The 8,921-nt window shown below is 37.8% G+C and overlaps 1 non-coding gene across 1 annotated transcript; it reads right to left on the bottom strand.

Moving 5' to 3' along the window:
• Nucleotides 1–4,630: 4,630 nt before the first annotated feature.
• LOC148562508 (small nucleolar RNA R71) lies at nucleotides 4,631–4,738 on the bottom strand. The gene has a single exon (XR_015887843.1). It is a non-coding gene; the product is annotated as a small nucleolar RNA R71 (small nucleolar RNA).
• Between the last annotated feature and the right edge of the window lie 4,183 nt (nucleotides 4,739–8,921).

The following is an 8,921-nucleotide window of genomic DNA, read 5'->3' as shown; positions in this document are numbered from 1 at the left end:
AGCAAAAAAAAAGAGTGTGCTTAAGAACCCTGGACACCTCTAATTGGGGACTTTAGCAAAGCTGAGTTACAATCTGAAAAGGTTCACCCAGTTATGTGTCTGTGGCATTTATGTATCCGGTGGTAATACTGGAAAACAAAGTGCTTAGGGCCACAGCCAAGACTCATAAAATAGCTGTGTTCAAGAATCATCATACTGAACTAGGAGAGTCAATAACACTATCTAAACTCTAAGTTCCTATAGAAGCCAATTATTCTGAACTTCAATGGATAAAGTGAGATGCCAAAACTATTCAAGAGGCAAAAAGCTACAAGTCCCGCTCATCTGATTGGAGCTATGTTTCATTGATAGTTTGGAATTTATAGTATATTCTCTTCTTTTTATCCTATTTGATTTTCAGTTGCTTGGGGACAAGCAACAATTTAAGTTTGGTGTTGTGATGAGCGGATAATTTATACGCTTTTTGGCATTGTTTTTAGTATGTTTTTAGTAGAATCTAGCTACTTTTAGGGATGTTTTCATTAGTTTTTATGTTAAATTCACATTTCTGGACTTTACTATGAGTTTGTGTGTTTTTCTGTGATTTCAGATATTTTCTGGCTGAAATTGAGGGACTTGAGCAAAAATTAGATTCAGAGGTTGAAGAAGGACTGCTGATGCTGTTGGATTCTGACCTCCCTGCACTCAAAATAGATTTTCCGGAGCTACAGAACTCAAAATGGCGCGCTTCCAATTGCGTTGGAAAGTAGACATTCAGGGCTTTTCGGCAATATATAATAGTCTATACTTTGTCTAAGTTTAGACGACGCAAACTGGCGTTCAACGCCAGCTCTCTGCCCAATTCTGGTGTCCAGCGCCAGAAACAAGCTGCAAAGTGGAGTTCAACGCCCAAACTGGCACAAAAGCTGGCGTTCAACTCCAAGAATGACCTCTCCACGTGTAGACTTCAAGCTCAGCCCAAGCACACACCAAGTGGGCCCCGGAAGTGGATTTATGCATCAATTACTTACTTCTGTAAATCCTAGTAGCTAGTTTATTATAAATAGGACCTTTTACTATTGTATTAGATATCTTTGGATTATGTTTTGATCTATTGATCACGTATGGGAGGCTGGCCACTTGGCCATGCCTACCCTCTATTCACTTATGTATTTTCATACGGTAGAGTTTCTGCACTCCATAGATTAAGGTGTGGAGCTCTGCTGTTCCTCAAAGATTAATGCAAAGTACTATAGTTTTTCTATTCAATTCAACTTATTCCGCTTCTAAGATATTCGTTTGTACTTCAACCTGAATGTGATGAACGTGACAATCATCATCATTCCCTATGAATGCGTGCCTGACAACCACTTCCGTTCTACCTTAGATTGAATGATTATCTCTTAGATCTCTTAATCAGAATCTTCGTGGTATAAGCTAGATTGATGGCGGTATTCATGAGAGTCCGGAAAGTCTAAACCTTGTCCGTGGTATTCCGAGTAGGACTCTGGGATTGAATGACTGTGACGAACTCCGAACTCGCGAGTGCTGGGCGTAGTGACAGACACAAAAGGATAGTAAATTCTATTCCAGTATGATCGAGAACCTCCAAGATGATTAGCCATGCAGTGACAGCGCATCGGACCATTTTCACAGAGAGGAATAGGATGCAACCAACGACAAGGGTGATGCCTCCAGACGATTAGCCGTGCTGTGACAGAGCATCTTGGACCATTTTCCCGAGAGGATTGAAAGTAGCCATTGGCACTGGTGACATCCTTACAAAAAGCCAGCCATAGAAAGGAGTAAGACTGATTGGATGAAGACAGCAGGAAAGCAGAGGTTCAGAGGAACGAAAGCATCTCCATACGCTTATCTGAAATTCTCACCAATGATTTACATAAGTATTTCTATCCTTCTTTTATTACTTATTTTCGAAAACCCCATTACTATTTTATATATCTGCCTGACTGAGATTTACAAGGTGACCATAGCTTGCTTCATACCAACAATCTCCGTGGGATTCGAACCCTTACTCACGTAAGGTATTACTTGGACGACCCAGTGCACTTGCTGGTTAGTGATGCGAAGTTGTGAAGATATGTTTAGACCATGGTTCTGTGCATCCGTTTTTGGTGCCATTGCTAGGGAATCAATTTCGAACAACAATTCACAACCTGAGTAACAATTTCGCATACCAAGTTTTTGGCGCCGTTGCCGGGGATTGTTCGAGTTTGGACAACTGACGGCTCATCTTGTCGCTCAGATTAGGTAATTTTCTTTTTGTTTTCTTTTCAAAAATTTTTCAAAAATCTTTCAAAATTTTCTCCTTTGTTTTTGAAAAATTAAAAAAAAAATGTGTTTTCAAAAATATATTTTTCTTTAGAATTTTTAAGAGTGAATTCTAATGTTTCATGAAACATGTTGAATCCTATCTGGCTGTAAAGCCATACCCAAACTGCTTTGGGATTGGTCTTCAACTAATCACCTCAATGGAGCCATGTCCAATTCTTCTGGATAGGGTATGTCAGGCGTGTCATGTCTGAGTTACATACTAAAGCTTGGCTGGCTTTTAAGCCATGCCTGACCCTTTGATTGGAGCTTTAGACTAAAGAGCATAAGATTCCTGGAATTCATATTAAAAATTTTGGAATCCTTATTTTCCTTTTTCAAAATAATTTTCGAAAAAAATTCCAAAAAAAAAAATTTAGAAAATCATAAAAAAAAAATATTTTTGTGTTTCTTGTTTGAGTCATGTGTCATGTTATAAGTTTGGTGTCAATTGCATACTCATCTTGCATTTTTCGAAAATTCATGCATTCATAGTGTTCTTCATGATCTTCAAGTTGTTCTTGGTAAGTCTTCTTGTTTGATCTTGATGTTTTCTTGTTTTGTGTTGTATGATGTTTTTCATATGCATTCTTGCATCCATAGAGTCTAAGCATCAAAGATTTCTAAGTTTGGTGTCTTGCATGTTTTCTTTGCATTAAAAATTTTTCAAAAATGTGTTCTTGATGTTCATCATGATCTTCATAGTGTTCTTGGTGTTCATCTTGACATTCATAGCATTCTTGCATGCATTCATTGTTTTGATCCATAACTTTCATGCATTGCATCATTTTTCTTGTTTTTCTCTCTCATCATAAAAATTCAAAAAAAAAAAAATATATCTTTCCCTTTTTCTCTCTCAAAATTTCGAAAATTAGATTTGAATTTTTCAAAAATTTTTTAAAATCTAGTTGTTTTTATGAGTCAAATCAAATTTTCATTTAAAAAAAAATCTTATCTTTTTCAAAATCTTTTTCAAAAATCAAATCTTTTTTTCAATTTTTTTAGTTATTTTCGAAAATTTCAAAATTTTTTTTTCAAAAATCTTTTTCTTAATTTTACATCATATTTTCGAAAATAACATCATCAATTAATGTTTTGATTCAAAAATTTTAAGATTGTTACTTACTTGTTAAGAAAGATTCAAACTTTAAGTTCTAGAATCATATCTTGTGATTTCTTGTGAATCAAGTCATTAATTGTGATTTTAAAAATCAAATCTTTTTCAAAACTAATTTCTATCATATCTTTTCAAAAATATCTTCTTATCTTATCTTTTTCAAAAATTTGATTTTAAAATATCTTTTCTAACTTCTTATCTTATCTTTTCAAAATTGATTTTCAAAATTTGTTTCAACTAACTAACAAACTTTTTGTTTGTTTCTTATCTTTTTCAAAACTACCTAACTAACTTTCTCTCTTTCTAATTTTCGAAAATATCTCCCTCTTTTTCAAAAATTCTTTTTAATTAACTAATTATTTTAATTTTTGATTTTTTATTTTCGAAAAATTACTAACCTTTTTCAAAAACCATTTTCGAAAATCACTAACTCTTTTTCAAAAATTATTTTTGAAATTTTTCCTCTCTCATCTCCTTCTAATTATTTATTTATCTACTAACACATCTCCTCATCTCACATCTCTGCTCTCCTCACCCTTGTGTTTCTTTCCTTACATTACATTCTTTGTCCCCTTCCTTTCTTCCACTCACACAGGGACCTCTATACTGTGGTATAAAGGATCCCTATTATTGTTATTATTATTTTTTCTGTGCCCTCTTCTTTGTCATATGAGCAGGAGCAAGGACAAGAATATTCTTGTTGAAGCAGATCCAGAACCTGAAAGGACTCTAAAGAGGAAACTAAGAGAAGCTAAATTACAACAATCCAGAGATAACCTTTCAGAAATTTTCAAACAGGAAGAGGAGATGGCAGCCAAAAATAATAATAATGCAAGGAGGATGCTTGGTGACTTTACTGCACCGAATTTCAATTTACATGGAAGAAGCATCTCCATCCCTACCATTGGAGCAAACAATTTTGAGCTGAAACCTCAGCTAGTTTCTCTGATGCAGCAGAACTGCAAGTTTCATGGACTTCCATCTGAAGATCCCTTTCAGTTCTTAACTGAATTCTTGCAGATCTGTGATACTGTTAAGACTAATGGAGTAGATCCTGAAGTCTACTGGCTCATGCTTTTCCCTTTTGCTGTAAGAGACAGAGCTAGAATATGGTTGGACTCTCAACCCAAAGACAGCCTGAACTCTTGGGATAAGCTGGTCATGGCTTTCTTAGCCAAGTTCTTTCCTCCTCAAAAGATGAGCAAGCTTAGAGCTGATGTTCAAACCTTCAGACAGAAAGAAGGTGAATCCCTCTATGAAGCTTGGGAAAGATACAAATAGCTGACCAAAAAGTGTCCTTCTGACATGCTTTCAGAATGGACCATCCTGGATATATTCTATGATGGTTTATCTGAGCTATTAAAGATGTTATTGGATACTTCTACAGGTGGATCCATTCACCTAAAGAAAACGCCTGCAGAAGCTCAAGAACTCATTAACATGGTTGCTAATAACCAGTTTATGTACACTTCTGAGAGGAATCCTGTGAGTAATGGGACGCCTATGAAGAAGGGAGTTCTTGAAATTGATACTCTGAATGCCATATTGGCTCAGAATAAAATATTGACTCAGCTTGTCAATATGATTTCTCAAAGTCTGAATGGAATGCAAGCTGCATCCAACAGTACTCAAGAGGCATCTTCTGAAGAAGAAGCTTATGATCCTGAGAACCCTGCAATAGCAGAGGTAAATTACTTAGGTGAACCTTATGGAAACACCTATAATCCATCATGGAGAAATCATCCAAATCTCTCATGGAAGGATCAAAGGCCTCAACAAGGCTTTAATAATGGTGGAAGAAACAGGTTTAGCAATAGCAAGCCTTTTCCATCATACACTCAGCAACAGATAGAGAATTCTGAGCAGAATCTATCTAGCTTAGCAAATTTAGTCTCTGATCTATCTAAGGCCACTGTGAGTTTCATGAATGAAACAAGGTCTTCCATTAAAAATTTGGAAGCACAAGTGGGCCAGCTGAGTAAAAGGATCACTGAAATCCCTCCTAGTACTCTCCCAAGCAATACAGAAGAGAATCCAAAAGGAGAGTGCAAGGCCATTGAATTAATTACCATGGCCGAACCCACAAGAGAGGAGAAGGACGTGAATCCCAAGGAGGAAGACCTCCTGGGATGTCCAGTGATCAATAAGGAGCTTCCTTCTGAGGAACCAAAGGACTTTAAGGCTCAATTAGAGACCATAGAGATTCTATTGAACCTCCTTATGCCATTCATGAGCTCTGATGAGTACTCCTCTTCTGAAGAGAATGAGGATATTACTGAAGAGCAAACTGCCAAGTTTCTTGGTGCAATCATGAAGCTGAATGCCAAATTATTTGGCATTGAAACTTGGGAAGATGAACCTCCCTTGTTCACCAATGAACTAAGTGATCTGGATCAACTGACATTGCCTCAGAAGAGACAGGATCCTGGAAAGTTCATAATACCTTGTACCATAGGCACCATGATCTTTAAGGCTCTGTGTGACATTGGTTCAGGAATAAACCTCATGCCCCTCTCTGTAATAGAGAAACTGGAAATCTATGGGGTGCAAGCTGCTAAATTCTCATTAGAGATGGTAGACAATTCAAGAAAATAGGCTTATGGACAAGTAGAGGACGTGTTAGTAAAGGTTGAAGGCCTTTACATCCCTGCTGATTTCATAGTCTTAGATACTGGAAAGGAAGAGGATGAATCCATCATCCTAGGAAGACCTTTCCTAGCCACAGCAAGAGCTGTGATTAATGTGGACAGAGGAGAATTGATCCTTCAATTAAATAAGGACAACATTGTGTTTACAACTCAAGGATCTCTCTCTGCATCCATGGAGAGGAAGCAGAAAAAGCTTCTCTCAAAGCAGAGTCAACCAAAGCCCCCACAGTCAAACTCTAAGTTTGATGTTGGGAGGCCACAACCAAACTCTAAGTTTGGTGTCAAACCCCCATATCCAAACTCTAAGTTTGGTGTTGGGAGGTCTCAACAAAGCTCTGCACATCTGTGAGACTCCATGAGAGCCCACTGTCAAGCTATTGACATTAAAGAAGCGCTTGTTGGGAGGTAACCCAATGTTTATTTATCTAATTTTATTTTTGTTTTTCATGTTTTCTTAGGTTCATGATCATGTGGAGTCACAAAATAAACGAAAAATTTAGAAACAGAATCAAAAACAGCGGAAGAAAAATCACACCCTGGAGGAAGCACCTGCCTGGCGTTCAACGCCAAAACAGAGCATGGTTCTGGCGCTGAACACCTAAAATGGGCAGTATCTGGGCGCTGAACGCCCAAAATGGGCATCATCTGGGCGCTGAACGCCAGAATTGCACCCTGGAGAGGAGCTGGCGCTGAACGCCCAGAACAAGCATGGTTCTGGCGTTCAACGCCAGAAATGGGCAACAAATGGGCGTTGAATGCCCAAAATGGGCACCAACCTGGCGCTGAACGCCCAGAGTTGTGTGCAAGGGCATTTTACATGCCTAATTTGGTGCAAGGTTGTAAATCCTTAAACACCTCAAGATCTGTAGACCCCACAGGATCACCTCAGGATCTGTGGACCCCCACAGAATCCCCACATACCTCCACCCACCTTACCTCCTCATAATCCTATATCACTCTCTCTCTCTCCATTCATAATCATCCCTTCTATTTTCCATTTACCACTCACATCCACACACCCCACCAACCTTCAAAATTCAAAATCTCTTTTCCGACCCAATCCCACCCATATGGCCGAATACACACATCCCTCCATCTCCTCCATATCTTCTTCTTCTTCACCTATTCTTTCTTCTCTTGCTCGAGGGCGAGCAACATTCTAAGTTTGGTGTGATAAAAGCATAGCTTTTTATTTTTCCATAACCATTAATGGCACCTAAGGCCAGAGAAACCTCAAGAAAGAGGAAAGGGAAGACAATTGCTTCCACTTCTGAGCCATGGGAGATGGAAAGATTCATCTCACAAGCCCATCACTAAGAAAAAGATGGAGCAAGCAAGAAAGCCCATTCATGGAGCTCAAGAGGCGCAGGAAGCTCATCACCATGAGATCCCGGAAATGACTCAAATGCATTTTCCTCCACAAAACTATTGGGAGCAAATCAACACTTCCCTAGGAGAATTAAGTTCCAACATGGGACAATTAAGGGTGGAACATCAAGAGCACTCCATCATCCTTCATGAAATTAGAGAAGATAAAAAAGCAATGAGGGAGGAGCAACAAAGACAAGGAAGAGACATAGAAGAGCTCAAGGACATCATTGGTTCCTCAAGAAGGAAACGCCACCATCACTAAGGTGGATTCATTCCTTGTTCTTATTTCTCCTGTTTTTCGTTTTCTATGTTATGTGCTTATCTATGTTTGTGTCTTATTACATGATCATTAGTAGTTAGTAACCTTGTCTTAAAGTTATGAATGTCCTATGAATCCATCACCTCTCTTAAATGAAAAATGTTTTAATTCAAAAGAACAAGAAGTACATGAGTTTTGAATTTATCCTTGAACTTAGCTTAATTATATTGATGTGGTGACAATGCTTCTTGTTTTCTGAATGAATGCTTGAACAATGCATATGTCTTTTGAAGTTGTTGTTTAAGAATGTTAAATATATTGGCTCTTGAAAGAATGATGACTAGGAGACATGTTATTTGATAATCTGAAAAATCATAAAAATGATTCTTGAAGCAAGAAAAAGCAGCAAAGAACAAAGCTTGCAGAAAAAAAAAAGGCAAAAAAAAATAGAAAAAGAAAAAACAAGCAGAAAAAGCCAAAAGCTCTTAAAACCAAGAGGCAAGAGCAAAAAGCCAATAACCCTTAAAACCAAAAGGCAAGGATAAATAAAAAGGATCCCAAGGCTTTGAGCATCAGTGGATAGGAGGGCCTAAAGGAATAAAATCCTGGCCTAAGCGGCTAAACCAAGCTGTCCCTTACCATGTGCTTGTGGCGTGAATGTGTCAAGTGAAAACTTGAGACTGAGCGGTTAAAGTCAAGGTCCAAAGAAAAAAAAAAGAGTGTGCTTAAGAACCCTGGACACCTCTAATTGGGGACTTTAGCAAAGCTGAGTCACAATCTGAAAAGGTTCACCCAGTTATGTGTTTGTGGCATTTATGTATCCGGTGGTAATACTGGAAAACAAAGTGCTTAGGGCCACAGCCAAGACTCATAAAATAGCTGTGTTCAAGAATCATCATACTGAACTAGGAGAGTCAATAACACTATCTAAACTCTGAGTTCCTATAGAAGCCAATCATTCTGAACTTCAATGGATAAAGTGAGATGCCAAAACTATTCAAGAGGCAAAAAGCTACAAGTCCCGCTCATCTGATTGGAGCTATGTTTCATTGATAGTTTGGAATTTATAGTATATTCTCTTCTTTTTATCCTATTTGATTTTCAGTTGCTTGGGGACAAGCAACAATTTAAGTTTGGTGTTGTGATGAGCGGATAATTTATACGCTTTTTGGCATTGTTTTTAGTATGTTTTTAGTAGAATCTAGCTACTTTTAGG

Source organism: Arachis ipaensis, chromosome B6 (assembly GCF_059453495.1).
Source record: "Arachis ipaensis isolate K30076 ecotype BB chromosome B6, ASM5945349v1, whole genome shotgun sequence".
Lineage (NCBI taxonomy): Eukaryota > Viridiplantae > Streptophyta > Magnoliopsida > Fabales > Fabaceae > Arachis > Arachis ipaensis.
This window is presented reverse-complemented; position numbering and strand designations above follow the sequence as displayed.